Source organism: Haemorhous mexicanus, chromosome 13, assembly GCF_027477595.1.
Source record: "Haemorhous mexicanus isolate bHaeMex1 chromosome 13, bHaeMex1.pri, whole genome shotgun sequence".
NCBI classification, from domain to species: domain Eukaryota; kingdom Metazoa; phylum Chordata; class Aves; order Passeriformes; family Fringillidae; genus Haemorhous; species Haemorhous mexicanus.
The window spans coordinates 13,387,665-13,405,413 of record NC_082353.1 but is presented as its reverse complement, the minus strand read 5'-3'; the positions used below and the strand labels follow the sequence as shown (position 1 = coordinate 13,405,413).

The 17,749-nt window shown below is 36.9% G+C and overlaps 1 protein-coding gene across 2 annotated transcripts in view; it reads right to left on the bottom strand.

Moving 5' to 3' along the window:
- EFL1 (elongation factor like GTPase 1) overlaps nt 1-17,749 on the bottom strand; it is a 63,508-nt gene that overhangs the window by 21,553 nt on the left and 24,206 nt on the right. The window lies entirely within an intron of this gene.

The following is a 17,749-nucleotide window of genomic DNA, read 5'->3' as shown; positions in this document are numbered from 1 at the left end:
AGCTATTAATTCTCATTCTATTATACATTGTAATACTGACAAGTTGAAGAAAAGTCAGATTAAATTGTAGTGATAAGAGAAAATATAGAAAAAAATATTAGCTATAAATCTGCAAAATAGCTGCTGTAAATGCATACTGAGTTTTGTCTGGCTGGCACATTTAAGAGAATGTGAAATTACTGCCTTCAAATTCCTAACCAACTGCACATCATTCATAATTTACTCAAAGCTATTAAAACACGACTAGAAGTGTGTGAATAATAAAGACAACAAATAAAGCTGATATCAATTTATACAATCACTTTTCCTGATGCTCCCTCAATCATAAGCAATGAGCTTTGCAGTTCTAATGGAGTATGAATTAAATGAGCATGTAACTTGTAATGCTATGAGAAAACTGAAAGCTTCAGCTCATAATCTATATCTGCTTAAAAATTCAATTCCCATTGTAGACTGCAGTAGATTTGTGCTCCTTCCTCCTTATTCTCTCCTACATGCCCAAGGAGTTCTTCACCCCAACTCCCCATTATCACCCTAATACTTTTCCAGGTTTTTTATATTTTTTTGGCTTAGCTTTCTTCATCTGAGGCCAGAAACAAAGAGGGTCAGCTTCCACCCTATGAGATCATGCAAGAGTTTGAGGTCTGGAGTTTGAGTTCTGCTGCAGATTCAGCTGCAGAATCAGCCTGTTCCCCCAGCTCTGCAGGCTGGATGCCTGGCCAGCAGGGTAATCTAAAACCCAAAATGTCATTATATAAGAAAACCTGCCTCAAAATAACTGGAAGCAGAACAACATTCAATGGCTTTAGATGCAGGATTGCAGATCCTACAAAGAAAATAAATCTGTATAAACTCTGTGTTGCACCTGACCTATGACCAGCATGTATTTCCTCTTTTTCACTTATTCAACATGTGGTTTGAATGAAAAACAAATGCTGGATCATCATCACCACCAGGGACTGAGAAAAGGGATGGGTCCATTTTATTCTGATCTTCTCCAGCTGGTAAAATGAAAATGATTTAGAATGGGAGGTGAACAGCTTCTTTGCACAGTGTAATGTGAACCAGAGAAATAAAGTTACCAAATCTTACTTCAGATAGACTCACTCTTTTCTTAACACATTCCTGTACTTTTACTGTCATAAAGAAAAATTGAAGCTTTTTGCTCTTCTGTTTCATATTTGAAGGCAAAAATACACGAAATATAAGTGTCTGGCACCAGTAATACACTAAAAATAAAAAACTGTCAATTTTCATGAAAATCTGTTAGGCTTACAACCTGAGTGTTTTAATTGCTGAAGTGTGTGAGCTAGCAGAGAACTTTGTCCAGGCATGTTGAATCTATTTAATTTAAAAATGCTTATTAACAAATGTTGGAAAAATCTATAAGGATTTTTGGATACTCTTTTTGCACAACGTGATTACTAAGTAACTGCTAATGTGTTTTCTGAATAATTTTAAAGGAAGAGGTAACATAACTGATTCCAAAGTACCACATGTCATCAATGGAAGAATTCCACTAATTATGATGATACATAAATCTTCAAGTTAGTTATTGTTCAGACCACTGAAATTTGCACATACTACTTGAGATCACAGATCTCAAATGTGTATCAATATGATACTTGAAAGGTCTTAGAAAAATCACTCAAAAAATAAGCCTTAGAAAAAGCCTGGGAGATAATGCTAAGTAAGACCTTCAGAGGTTGGTGGTTTGTGCTTTTAAATGTAGCCCAAATGATTGATCAGGGAGAATTATTACAGAGGGAGTGAAATATGAGATTTACAAAGGTTCTTCTTTCATTTAGTCCCTTCTCTGATTTGCCCTAGAAGATAAGAATACTAAATCAAGTATATACCTACCTGTATCACCAGATATTAGCATATGATAGAAGCTAAATGATAAAAAGAGATAAGAACATCATGACAAATTTTCAAAAGGAGTAGGAGTTGTAAGACAAGTCTCAATTTACTTTTCACTTCTATGTCTTGCTGGTAACCACTACACTTTACACAATAATTTTGCTGCCTTTAAAGTATGCTTTTCCAGCTCAATTCAGCTATAAAGATCTGAACACATAAAAGATCAACTTCAAGGTATCTGTAATTAGTTTCTCTTGATGTAGAAAGATTTAGGCATTTAACGTTCTTTCAAGTTGAAAAAAAATGAGGCAGACACCACCACCATGCTAAAGGTTTTCAATCAGATAAGGGAATAATTTAGTTTGCAGTGTGAAAAATCAAACAAAGAAGAATGAAAGCTGTTTAAATTTTAACTTCTGCCACATTGTTACTAGCCTCAGCACATTAGTTCAGTCGATCTTTATCTTCTCTCACTGATGATATCACCACTTAGGAATCCCGGGCTGCTTTGGAATGGAGACTTGTCAGGCTTTGGACTAACCATAAGAACTAAGTAAAGCAGAGAGCTGATGTTAATCTCCCCAGTAAGGCTCTGTCTCCACTGAAATCTATCATTTCTTATCAATGATACCTCCTTAGAAAGATTAGGACCTTACAATATGTAAAGCCTCCTGGTTTAAATGCTCCATGCACTTCACTATGGATCAGTGAAGACCATGCAAGCTCCTCCATAATTCATGGGAATTATGTAGGTGTGAGGCAAACTTCTGTAAATCTACTCAATCTGAAATCTCCAAGTGAGCATGTGCCTGTGGCTTCAACAGGATTGTACAAACACAATGACACTTCTATAATTTTTTGGAGCAGTAATACAAATACTTTTATTGTGCCTTGTGAGAGGCATTTTAAATGAAACATCTTTAAAAGGTGATTTAAAAAATATGTATGAGAAAACAAATTCACAAATCCACCTTAAAAGGATGATTGGCTCTAGATGTTTCCAGTTCATTCTTGAAGTAAATAGTCTAAAGGTCGACCAAAACAGAAGAACAAACTATATTTGCCAAATAATATTAAAAAAATAAAAAAAAAATCAAGGAAAATGCTTCCATAGCAATCATCATTCTTCCTCAAATCTATGCAAATAATTTTCCTTCTCCCAGTATCTAGATGAAGACTACAAAACATTATACCATTAGCACACTGTTACCTCTTGGGTGACTAACACTGGTTCACTGCAGCCAGATAAACTTTAAGAATCAGCCTCCAGCCTTTCAGTCTCTCATTAAAAAAAAAAAAAACAAAAAAAACAAACAACAACAAAAAAAAACAAACAAACAAACAAAAAAAACCAAAAAAAACACCAAAAAAAAGGAAAGGAGGGATTTTGGAAAGAAAAAGTGGCTTTTGGTAGGATTAAACTCAGTTACAATAGTATGGCTTTACATTTGAGGAATCTTAAAAGGTTTTACTAATCACTGAGATTATATGACTGTAATTGCAGGGGCAAGTAACTACTATGGCTTAAGAATAACTTGTATTTTACATTTATCACCTCAGATTTTAAGCATGTTTCTCTTGTGTCTCATGGGCACTGCAGAGAGACATCTGAGGGCAGAATTTGACCTTTCTATATTAGAAACTGTTTCTAGAAGAGAAGGGAATGTAAGTCAAGACACAGACCACATTCTAGTTGAGATTTCATCAACTTTTTCCATAATACACACCACATGTTAGCACAGATTGCTGGTGAGCCTCCCCTTCTCAACCCTAATTGTGCACTTCCCCCTCAGTTCTTGTTTCTAGGCAAGTGAAACTGTTTGTATGGAAAAAAGAATATAGTAAGGTATGTGCATGCTTTCAGCTGCTCTCAGTTCCAATCAGTTTACAGAAAGGTTAATTAAACATTTTCTTTTTCCACTTTCCCATTTTTTTCCTCGAGCTGAATCTCTCAAAATCACCAGAATCCAACAGACTGCAGAACCATTTGCCCCAGTTCCTTCCTGAGTTTCAAAAACACAAGTTCTACCCGAGGATGCACTGGAGATTAACATGAATTCAGCTTCTCAATACCAAAGTGCTCAGGTGTAATTTCATTATGAAATGTTACTTTTCAGTTCACAGCAGCTGAGGGGAAATTGAGGCTAACTTTCTGATCACATGAGAGAAAACTCAGCCATATTACAAATAATGCTACAACCAAACTCCCTCTTCCCAAGGGGCACGATTGTGCTAAGACACTGAATGCAATAAGCAGCTTTTGACACAAGAAGCCACTCGGTGCTTTACTACTGAATCCTCAGGAAGTGAAAGATGAAACAGTGCTGGAGCACCCCACTGGGTTCTTTCAGGAAAAAAACAGCAGTTCAAAGAACAAAGCTGTCTGCTTTCAGAGCTGCAAGGAGAGCAAGAATACACTCCAACAGCACGTTCCCCTAACAGGTCCCATTACTAGATTATAGTTTCTAGAGGGATTGCAAACACACCTAATGAGTAAACCAGCCTCATTTATCTTCTGCTGAGTGTCTTTGGGAAAAAACACCATAGATTTCACTAGGCCCTGAGACTGCATGATAACACACATTTCCCTAAGTGTTGACTGAGCTACAATTCTAATTATGAACATTGCTATACTTCTTCCGATGAGACCATGAACAATTTCAAGGAAACTGTAAAAAATACCCTTTACATTAAACAGTAATATCTTTAAAATGTTACAGTGAATGGCTTGAGATCTACCTGCAATCAGTCTGACATCAATCAGCTGACATCAAAGCCGAGTCAGAGATTTGCTTGCTAAAATACAAATTTACTTTAAAGTAAACAGAATTAAACCAAAATCTGTTAACATTCCAAAACTAGATTCTGGATTTACAAACTGTTGTAGTCAAGATAAAATATTGATTTCCTTAAGCTGCTTAATGAGACCAATAACTACAGAAGATGAAAGTATTTCAAATAATCATGTTTTTCTTACGGTACAGAATTATTTCATTTATCATGCCATACTAATTTTTGGAGCTTAGACTGAAGAAAATGATCTCAATTTTTCAACATTTATGTTTAAGTGTCATTTTAGCACACAAACCTAGGAATTTTGTACTTAGATCTGTAACAGTCCTGCATCCATCTTTGTGTATTATGAAATCAATGCACTTGTAGCTCCACAGAAAAAAAAAAAACAAAAGGAAAAAAAAAATCTTTACTCCAATTAAAACGACTTTAACCTTTTAACTGTAAACCATTCTTGATAAAGGCACTGAACAGCACCTTTTGTGGTTTTATAAAATGGTCAGTAGCTGTCCTTAGCAATATATATGCAATATATTTTGCCTTAGCCCACACGTTAAAGTTCCTTTCCACGCACCAGTTTAACTTGACATCACTTGAAAGCAGCAATCCTGAAGAACAGTAAATATCAGGACAGATCTCTGTGCAATGTGACCACATAGGCACTGGAGCTCACTGCAGTTACAGCCTGTATGTCAAATGAATGCTTCTACTACTGCATGTGGGAAGCATTTAGTGCCATGCAAAACTCTGAAGGCTTTCTGAAACACAAACCAAATTTTAGATTTATAATTACTTTAAATAGATTATTTTAATTTGACCTGACAGCAACACATCTGAATTTACTTAATTTTTAAAAAAAATTACTACCAGAACTTCAGCACCAGTTGAGAATGGTTGCTGTCCCAAACACATGGAATTTAGGAATAGCTGTCCAACATATTTACTTTGATAATCTACCAGTCTTTTGAAATGCTGATTTGTTGTTGGGGGTTTTTATTTAGGAATAGTAAATGTGCTTTTATAAATAAACAAATGAAATTGCATGCTGTACTGGAAAACAGATCAGCTGAATTCCTATGAAGCATCCTATGCAGGGAAAAAAGTTGCCCAGCAATCCTCTAAGAAAAAAGGAAGTCTTCAAGTCAACATAGCTTTAACTATACTCTCTGAAGAATCTATGTGTCTTTCTGTGAAGATGAGAAATGTTTCAGGTGTAGCTCTGGAGGCCTCCCTGCATGCTCACACATGCCGGCCATCCACTGCTGGTTCCTACTGGTAAAATGAGAAAACTATTAAACAAAAAAACTTAAAACACCAAAACCACAACAACAACGACAACACCCTCATCCATCAACAAAACATTGAAGTTTATGGTAATATACTTCAGACTTAAGCTAAATATGAATATCTAAGTTTGTAAAAGGAAAATATACCAAAAGATCCAAATTTCTTCCCTCAAGCTAGCAGAAGAAAAAGACAAATCTCCAGCAGTCATCTAGCAAAGACACATTTGATATTTCTAATTTAAACTTAAAAAAGGAGACAAAGTTATTTACAACCAACTTCTCTGGCTAGTTACGTTAGAAAAAGGTACAACAATCTTTTGCAGGACCACCATCAAAATGTTAGCCGTGCACATATAGTCAGTTCCAGAAATCTATTAAAAGAGGATCACATGTTATAGGATCATGAAGAGAACAGTTATCAGAAGTATTAATCAAAACAATCACTTCTCAATTTATTTCAATGTTTTTTTGAATATTTCACCTACATTGAAAGGTATGGCTGTTCAGAAGGCAGAGGAGAGGGAGGCAGCAGCCTGAGGCTGGGAAGGGAAGCATGGAATCACTTGTGCTCTATCTGACTGAGCATGAAAAGTGCTTAACATGAAAAGAAGGAGATGGAGGCAAAGCCTTTCCACTTGAACATGTAGCAAAGCTCAATATTTATTTCTAAGCAGACAACAGGAAGACAAAAACTCCCATACAATATTTTACTGTTTTTATGAGAGTACTAGAAGCAAGATGCAAATGAACAAAGATCTAAAATTCATTAGGGGTTTCAGCACAATAGAAAACGTAATTCTAATTTCTTGATCAAACACTTCCCGTAACAGAGCAAAATAACTAATGTCAGCTAATAGATCAATAACATCAAAAGACTTCTTCATAAATCAGACTAGTTATATATAGCATAGTCTACAAACCACCCAAGAGAAAATGCCACTTTAGGCTTTATTCAGTTTTAGTAATGCCTCCTGAAAATGGGCAGACTTCATGTATATCCTGTTTTCTTAAACAGTAGATTTGAGAAGATTGTAAAATATAACTAACATCTGTTACTTCCTAGAGCCAATTATAAGATGTTAAAATTAATTAAGCCTTCAGGCACTCATCTTGCAAAGAATTCATTTTAATCTGTAGCACTCTTCGAAGTTTTGTCATGTTTGCCTAGGAAAAGCTACATGAACATATTCCTACAAATTTTGCATTATATATCCCAGGTACACAGGGAATTTAGAACCTACTGCTGGAAGTGTCAATTACAAAGGACAACGGCAGTTAGTTCAAAAGCTCATTAAATTTTATCCATCCATGTGCTGATTTATGTTTAACTGTAGACTCCCAATGTATGTGATTTATATTTCATTACTTAAAGAAAGAACATAAGGCCTTTATCATCCAATACATCAGATAAATGCAAATACAGACTAACCAGTTATGAGGATATTCCAGATAGCACAGGCAGAAGCAGCACACTGACTACCAAATGTGTACAATATCCTGTGGGAAATGCCTGAGCCACTGACCATTTATCCTGTTAACTTGTAAGACATGCAATAACTAATTAAAATTCAATTTTCCAAGACCTGACCCAATGCCTAATGTTCTCTTTTAAAGGCAGCCTCCCCACCCCCAACACATCTGTCTATAAGTGATTTATGCTGCCTGATTTTGCTGCCTTGGGAAATATGGCTTAGAGTCTTCCAAAGCACCATGAATAATGGACTGCTTCAGCCTGCATTATACAGAAATTGATGTTTACTTTAAATACAGTAATTCTCAAGATGGATAAAGAAGAATATAAAATTCCACTTCAAGCTAAAAGATATCTTTAAGTATCTCATTTGTAGTTACACAAGCAATAATATTTTGGGAAATAATTATTCAGAAGGATTCTAACCAAAGAAAGCACCTTGCAAATGTCTCAGATTTGGACTATTTGACACAACGGGTGTAAAACAGATGGCATTAGAGGGAACAGGGATGTCTTAAATACACTTGTTATATCAGCAGCCTAGGAAGTCATTGATAATGAGTTATTTATCACAGGCCCCAGTTTAAAAGCTAAACTAATTAAAAAATAAACAGAAAATGCACTCAAATTGTAAGAAAAAGAATGAAAAAAGTTGCTGCCACATGAAAACCTGTTACGGGGCCATTAATACTGACTTCAGATTGAAAATAATTCTTATTTTTCCACCAAATTATATATAAATAATGGATTTTAAAAGTCAGCTTCACCTTAAGTAGCAGTGCCAGTCTGAGTAAACTAAGCATACCAAAATCAAGTGTATTTAAAATGTAAAAAAACCTTAAAAGTTAGGAATGCTATTTATCCTCCTTATCCCTCCAAACCTTTTTCCCCCAAAGGAAAGAAGACTGTAATTTTCACCCTAATTTCTGATTACTTCAGTTAATGTATCATCGAGAGTTATTACTGTAATTTGCAGTCTGCATAATTTTGACTTCCTAAAATATTGCAACATATTAACTTCTATTAGCTCTAGGACAAGAAAAAAATGGAAAAGAAATAGAGATCATTCCTAAGGTATGAGAATTCTTAGGACTAGTGCAGAGGACCACATTATTAAAGTGAGCTTTAAAACATTCCTCTATTTTAAAATGAAGATATTAAATAGAACTTATCTTGATTTTTAATGCCTTGTTGCTATAAAAACCCAAACCCCAACAAAACAACTAATAAGATTTAATTTTATTTACATCACACGAGTCTATATGCATTGAGAACATCCCCAATACTGCTGTCTTCATTTGCTACAAACAGGCACGAGCCTCACAGTGACAAAAGATCCCAGGGAGGCAGCTTGGACCTTTAACATCCCCCCCATCTAGAAAACCCTGTCTTAATTCCCTTCTTTACAGGACTATCACCAGTCACTGATCAATTCATTTGCATTCAAGGATAAAAGGAAAAGGGACCCCACCCCAGAAGGCAGTCTGAGAACATCATCCCAAAAACTGCTGGGATGACCCACAGCCAGCTGTCCCCTAAAACACCAAGCCTGTCCCCACTTCTGGCTCCCCAGCACCAGCATTTGTCAGACTCTGGGTGAGACAATTCAGGACACTAAATAAACAGAGTAAAATCTAATAAAAAGCAATTCTGCACTCCCTCAACTATCAACGAATTAAGAGGCTGCTCCTGACATTGTGTCCAAGAACAGGAAACTCAACACATTAATCCTAGTGAAACCCCAATGGCATGATGAAACCAACCACAACACCAGGTTAAACAACCAGCATCTCCAAAAACTAGTTGAGAGATCTTTTTCCTCTTTACCATCTATGTACAGGGAGCAGTTTAACACCTCTGGGCTATGAAAAAAGTTCATTTGTGTCCATGCCCCACCTCTGTGCCCTCCCAGAGGAGGCCAGGCTGGCTGACACTGTGCTGCCTAAGCAGCAGAGCCCACAGATGAGGTATCCAGTGTCACCCACAGGCAACAGCAGTGGCTCGGCTGCTGCTTCAAGACAAAGAAAAACTTAAAACACACGGGGGGAAAAAAAAAAGTCAGCTGCTTTTCTGAACAGAAGAAACGTGGCCATTTGCCACTGCTCTGTATCAGCTTTAAACACTTTGGAACAGTTCCAGATAGATAAACCTTTTTCACTAAAAATGAGAGGCATTTCTGCTAAAAATGCCTGAGCACTGAAATGATTCTTTTTGGTTTAGAGGCAAGGCTTTCAACACAGTGTGTCATACTTCCTGATGGCACTGTGGACACAAAAGAATCTGTTAAAAATGGAGTATGTTTTTAGTCCCATTTCCAAAGTAAACGCAACTCCTGCAATCACACAGGCTCCCCTCAACAACTTTTAAACATGTTGTCAACTTCCACTAAGTTCACCAGCGAGAGAGAGCAGAGGGTTCAGGTGTAATTAAGTTTCCACAAGTTATGTAAAATCATTGGCTAAGTACTGAAGGGAGACCAAAATTGGTGATCTCACTGAAGAAAGGGCAGGCAAAACACGATCATTATATGTCCCGCCTGGAGCAGCTGCCTGGCGACCAGCACGCGCAGCCCGGCGGCCAACTGGGACACAACTGCAGCAGAGAGGGGAGCTGAGGATTTTGAGGACATCAGTCCACAGGAATCCAGGCTTTGTTAGTAACACTGCTCAGAGAACTTTCTTTTTGAACATCACAAAACAATTATTCTTTTGTGCAAAAGCTCCGAAAAATATAACCATCAGGATTCCAGACATTTTACATCCCATTCGGAGAGCTTCTCAATCGTGTGTGCTTTCAACTGCCTGGTCCTCATCAGCTCCAGCAGGCTAAAGAGTGGGGAATGGGCATCAATGTCCTTGTGTAAGTGCAATACCTGATGGAACAAGAACTACCAGCATGTTGCATTTTCATTTACAGTAACGGGTTCAGAGCCATGCAGCTCACACCAGTTGGTGACCCAATACTTCAATATTGTACAAATCCTAACATATGACACTTGGAAAACATCAAGCCTTTGGAAGAGTATTAGTTGCTCAATATTATGTTTCAGAAATGCAGTTAGTCACTGAAACAGACTTGTATCAAAGCTGCCATTTCATTGAAGCTTAAAATGTCAGTAACAGACTGACTAATGTCCCACACATTAACTTAAACAACTGTAAAACTTACACACTCAGAGTGGAGTTTTTCTATTTTTCCACCAGTACATTGTCTCAGCACAGATCTGGCTACATTCAAGTCAGTAATAAGTGTACTTAAACCAACATCAAGAGTCTTAGAAAAACTTCCCAACTTCAAATTTATTGGGATGACAGAAATTACCTCTATCCTGTCAGAAAAACTTTGACTCACATCACAGCTGGGGTCCTTATACTCTCTGCAGTCTTCCTACTTCAATCTCACTGTTTTCACACAGACAAGGAACAGAAGCAAAGATTGCAATATAAAATTCTCTCCCCCAAATTAGCTGAATTATCTACCAAGACATGCATGCAAAAGGAAGGTTACCAAATGTAAAACCCCACAAAAAAACATTAGCTACAGTCCATGAGAGTCATGAAAGAGGAGCAGCCTTGGAAAGTGGAACTTCGAATTTTTAAAAATCACTCTTGAATTTTGCTCCTATACATAACAGACCTCACTGGAAGGAATTAGGTAGTAAGGAGCAAGAAGGTTTAGAGAAGAACCCTACTTCTTTTAGTCTTAATTAGATGCAAAAAGATATCTAAATTTGGTCCCAGGCATTAATGGCAAAATTTTAAATACCATCAAGTAGGGTGAGCAGGTGCTCTGCATCTTAAGACATAAACTCAATGTTACCAGCCCTTCAAACATTATTTCTTGTCTGTGACTGGAATTAACAATTCTTTATACATAATGTTCTTACCCATTCAGATTCTGAAACATGTAAAACTAGAAGTACCATCTAGGCTTGCTCTTTTGAAATAATACCACTTTGTCCATTAAATTACAATAGTTTTTACTACCTAAATACAAATGGAGTTGAAACTTACACTGTTTGGTTTGCAGAATACTTCTAGTAAATATCAACTTTCCCAATTATTTACTACATCAAAAAGCACTACAAACAACCTAAACTTTGAGCCTAAACTATCCAGTGCTGCCCCTTTAACAGAGTTGTTTAGCAGTGCTCCACAGTTTGACATCAGTTGATAATCCTAAATATAGCTGTGCCTTAAGTCCCCCCCACAGTTCACAGCCCAGACAAAGCCAGCTCCATGACTCACAGCCTGACACAGGCCAAACAACCCTCACAACACTTCTGCAATTTCAGCTGAGACACCAACAACATCCAAATCTGGGATAATATTTAGAAAATAAGTCATTGAAACACAGCCCTTGTTAACAGTCTCTTGACTTTTGAACCTTGCTGTTTGTTACACAGGATTGTGATTCTCTGTGGATTGTGTGCCTTCAGTGGGGTTATGTGCAAAAACGACTCCAAACTGGTCTTCCCCACTGACTCCCGTGCCCTCAGACACCCCTCACTGCTTTCTCTGAACTCCTTGAAGAAGCTCTGGTTACAACAGACAATGGAAGCAGAGCAGAAACACCCAAAGGAATAAATGAAGGCTTCTGTGCCTGGTCCAAATGTAGAAGTAGAGGCATTTCACAGCCACAGATGGAATTTATTTATTTATTTCTTGTAAGGATGCTGTGTATTGCAGACACCAGGGCTACCACGCAGTAAGAGGAACACTTCTCCACAGCAGGTGGGGAAACAGGAATCCTGCTCCTCTCTCCCTTACACTTCACTTTAGGAAGTGCTCCAGGAATTTGGAACACATTCAAGTAAATTGCCCTCACAGATAAGTGGTTTTGCATAAACAATGCCAGTTAAAAGAAGAGTTTTGCATTAGTGGTTTTAATGCCAGTTAAAAGAAGAGTTTTCGTTTGTTTAGCCTGTGGTTAACTAAAATATTCTCATAAAGCCTTACTTTACTGACATGGGTAACTAAGGTAATACAAATTAAAAGCAGAGGTAGAATAACATAAATACAGAGAGAAAGGTGGAATAGAAAGGGAAAACAAGAGGTTAACAGTAAGATTTGGGCTGGGGGGCTTAGGGGAAAAGGGTCAATTTCAGAGCCATGTTAACACTCCAAAAACAGCTGAGGGAGGTCCAGCCTAATTTCTACAGTCGGGCTATTACTCTGCGCAGAAGGCAATTAGTGTAGCCATGAAAGTTAAAGAAACATTCAGAGAGGAGCTCCTTTTCCAAAAAACAGTAGCTTTTCTCAGGACAAAGAAAGTGTCAAAAAAAAGAGGCTGAACAAAACGTTTTCATGGCAGTGGCTTTACTCAACACTACACTGCCTCTGAAACCTGTACATTTCCAAGTGGAGTTCATAAGTAGGAACCATGCTGATTGCAGATTTTTGGCTCTCAGGCTACTCAGTGAGATTAATTTAATTTAGAGTCAAAACATTTGTAGATTTTCTGCATGAAGAAATATACATTAAAAACTATAATCCAAAGTTTCCACTACACTGACAGTACCGTGAATACATAAGAGACTTTCATCCAAAGTTGAAATAGCAGAACTTTTTGTATTGTATGAAAAACAGTGCCCTCTGGCTTCACATTAAATGGGAGTAAGAAAACAGTTTAAGACTAAAACAAGATAACTGGTTCCTACAGCCAATTCTTGTAAAGAAACATGGAAAAGTACACAACAACTCTCTAATTACCCTAATTTGTCAAGGAATCATCATAACTCAGATGCCCTGAATATTGAGATATTTACTATACAAACTAAAATATAATCCTTATCAGAGAGTTGTACATATGTTTCAAGAAACTGAAACTCAGTGAAAAACAGAAAACCACAAAATTTGTTCTTTAGAACTGTTTTGTTCACAGGACACTTGTTTATAGTATAAAGATGGGAAAAAGCCTTATTCAATCAAATCCACATTAAAGAGTTTGAAATTTGCAGAACCTTAGAAAAGATTTTATACACAAACAGAGAAGATTAGATGTTCAAGAGAAGTGTAAATCTTTTATTGCTAAACACATATACAGAGAGCAACCTCATGGTGTACTAAAGGTGAAAAAGGAAAGATTGAAAAGAAAATACTCAGAAGTGAGTAACTGTGCAAAATTAGTGACAAACTAAATGTAACTAACAAAGCCTACACTCCCTAGAAAAACCATGGTTATTTATCCATCACTTCAGGGCACAGAGAAGATAACATTTTCAGACAACTAAACTAAATTCTAGATCCAAGCTTCTCCTCCCCTGCCCAAAGTGTTACACATGGTAAATTTCAGCAGTATAAACACCAGGAATGAGAATATTTTCTATCATTAATACAATTATTTGAGTTATTTAGGCTGTGTTGGGAAAAGCACAGTGCTTGAGACTGCAAAGATCAAGAAGCAGGACTGTATTTGAGGCCTAGCAAGAGAGAAGCTGTGTTAGCAACAGAGGTGCACACACATGTGGAATACATCTCTATGAAACAGAAAGCACATTATCCACATGGATAACTTTATGATTAAGGTCATTTTTTACAGCCTTCTGTATCTTTGCAACTGCACACTTGAGTAAAAGTCCAGCCTAAATGACACCTGCAAGGCAGTATTCCAGCTGTAATTTTATTTAGTTACCTGCCCCCAAGTATACTATGACTTGATACTGACAAACATCTCCATTTCACAACTACCTTTTAGTACATGAATTGACTACTTTTGCAATCAAGCTGCAACTTAATTCATCTGATGGAAATTGAACTTTATCTGCCAAAACTAGAGAAAGGAATAGCCAGATGATTAAAAGTACACACATCTTTTCAAAGATGTCAGGATTTGATTCATGTACACCATCACAGTAGCAAGAGATGTATTTTCCATAAATAACACTGCAAAACTCCAAATCCTTTTAGAATAGAACTTCTTTTCTGCATTGGTAATTGGACACATTCCTAAAGAGACTTGATTTATGGTGTATTTTTCATGTCTGAATGACTATACATGAATTTACATGCAGAAAGGCATGTATTTTCAAACCCATTTGTGCTTAAAGCAATTATTTTGCACCTATTTCTGAAATGACACTGAATGCTCTGTCTGAATTTTAGAGAACCTATGGTCACATAAAATAAAGGAAATGTTCCTTCAGAACAGCTTTCTGAAAGTTTGAGTCCTATAGCAACAACTTCTGGAAAGGCAATTCTCTAACATATTTAATTCAGAAGGAAGAAAAGCCCAATGCCATTTTGTACAGGGGTACAAAAGTTTCAATTATAGAGTCTAAATACAGAGCCTTGTTAAATCAGATAATTTACACCTCTGTGAAAAACTGAGCCTCAAACACTAACTCCTCAAGTGAGGCCTGTTTGCTGAATCTCTCAGACATTGACTCTAATGCCCTGATGTTTCAAACTGGTGATTCCCACTCCTGATCCAGCATCTCATAGCTGCACCAACAGGCAAGATTTTCTTAGAAATGGAATGCTATTAACTTTGAGAATCAAACTGAAGCCACTGTGGTTCTTCTATTATAATTCCTCATTTAGTAATGGATACTGAAATCTCTTTAGAGATTTTCCACCAATCAAGGCAATTTAGATGGATTCCCTTAGAACCACATCAGAGGAAAGGAGGAAGCAAACAGCTACACTACAGACACCTACTAAAAAATGCTGACATTCTAGTTTTAAAGAGGATACTGGCTTTAAAAAAATACAACACACCAAAGAAAAAAAGCATGCTCCAAGCAGTTTTTATAAGCAGACTAAGGGGCATAGCATTCAGGCTCTTCAAATGAAAACATGAGGTCATTTCCCCAAATGATCACTGACGTATCTCAGTGTGCTGTAAAAAATCCCAAATGCAACACTGCAGATGTGAGCTGAGCAAATAATCTCAAAACTTCACCTTAAGATTTCTCTTACCACTTTACATTGATGATAATTTACATTAACTACTGTAACTTCTTATTTTCATACAGTATTGGAAAAGAGGTTCACTAGCCAAGTAATAAATATGGATATTTCTGTAGATAACTGTTCTCCCTTTATTTTTCCATGCACTTTCACAGAAGAAGAAACTGAAAATAGTACACTGATGCTGACTTACAGACAGTAAGGTGTGAGATACTGGGAGAAATCCCTGTCTTTTCATTTTAAAGAGACTTGCAAAATTACACCCATCCAAGCACTCAGAGAAGATTTGGAGATTTTGGAGATAAGCCAGGTAGTACCTGTGACCTAAAGCCAGAGTTAAGGCTGAGTAACACCTGCCCAGGGGTGACTACAGGGGTCAACTGTCCACTCTGACACAAGAGGAGTCAGACCCCTCTACCACTGGCCCTGAATCCTGAACAATGAATAGCAGTGTGATAACAGGCACTGGACAAATTTGAAGTCTCATGACCAAAAATCATTTATTTTTGCAATAAACTCTGGGGTGATAAACAGACAACTGCCTGCACCTCAGAGCCTGTGCCCACTCTATTTCTGGATGTTTATATTAAGGAGCTGCAGAGCATGTGGCTGCTGCTGTGCTCTGAGCTCCTCCAAGCAGCAGTGCTATGAAATTGTCTTGATTCTTGTTAGCCCCACTGCTGCCCACAGGCACAAAAGCAGCAACAACCAACACTGACAAGTCTGGGCAGTTTTCCTTCTGGTATTATTTGGGAAACCTCAAGCAGCAGCAAGTAGCTGTCTGCTTGCAAACCCCAAAGAATCAGGAGTGCTTGCCTCACATTTGAGAAATTATATAGAGATCTAATTTCCATTCACAGAAAAACTCAGTTTTTACAGATTATAAAAATTAAAAGTTGCTATAAAAGTGGCATAGAATGTCTCATTGCATTCTCCCCTTTCATCAAAAAGTTAATAATTTGCTTTTTTTTTGACATTATAATCCAGCAGGGGTCAAGAGCAAATTTACAGGTATTGTTATAGATGAATGTATTATGACTTTAGCTTAAATAGTCTTATACAGTTTGAGTTTTAAACTACCATTTAAAAACCCCTTGTATTTTAGTGGCAAGACTAAAAACATTTGTAAGACCTCATAATCAACTCCTGAAAATTAGAGCAGAGAACATTCCAGAAGCACTAGAGAATTTAAAGTGTTTCTCCTCAGAAAGGATTACTACACTTATGATTTCCTTTTATAGTCTTAATAAGCTTCAGTCAGAAAAACAGAAAAAATACTCAAAAAGCAATTTAAATTCTCAAAAAAAAAAAAACCAACCAAAAAGACCCACCAAAACCCCACTAAACAAAAAGGGCTTTATAAGGAAACTATTAACCATTCAAAGTATGCTTCCAAAAAAAATTTAGCTGAGTTAATAAAGACACATGTCAGTGCTATAACTCTGACCTAAGACATGGCATATTTTTTTCCTCTCAAGTGATATCTTGATATTGATTTGAAAACAATCCCTTATTTCTTTTGCAATAAAATTTGTCAAGTCAAAGCCCCCAAAGTAAGCCATATGAAATGGAAAGGCAAACAGGGCAGAGGAATCTCAGCAGATGATCAGCAAAATACACTTCTAATTTCATTTGGTGCTAGTTCATTAGCTGTGCACTATGTCATGTAATGTTGCCCTCAAAGCAATACAAATTTCTCAGCCTGCCTTGTTAGAAAAGCAAAGGGCAGGAAGTGCAAAGGCACTAAACCCACTACAGCAAAAATGGAGTTAAAGAAAATGGTTTCAGTTTCCAGCTCTGAAAGAGGCCAAGCAACAGATTAACTATTATGTCTTTAACTCAAACAAACAAACTGAACGTATTCAATTTTTTCAACAATTTAACTATTAATAAAACACTAACTGGGTAGGAAAATCATATAAATACTACGGTGTCAGGTAAATGCAACAGTCCATGGAGATCAAATGTCATTCAACAACAAAAATCTATTAAATTATATACCTTTTCCTCAACAGGGCTGAATTACTAAAAACAAGTTAGAAATGCTATTTTTAGCCTTAGAAGGCTATTTTCTAGACATTATAAGATGGCAGTTAGAGATAAAAATTGTAAGTATTCCAAAACGGAAGACAAAGGTTTGAGTTTTCTTTGTTTCATTCAGCATTTTGGGCTAAGCTCAGCAATATTCTGGAGGAAGACTGCCCTCCTGTGTTCACCCACCACAGCAGGCTGGGCTGAGACAGCCCCTGCAGCTGGAATCACTTCAAGCTAGCGATTTTATTTATTTATTTATTTTTTTTTAAATAATCACATTACTGATTCAGAGAGTGAAATTAGCCCACCAAATGTTTGCACAGAAATACAAGGCTGGTGAACAGCAGGTCTGTTCCTAGTGCTCTCACAGAAGGTGGCAATGCCTGCTAGCT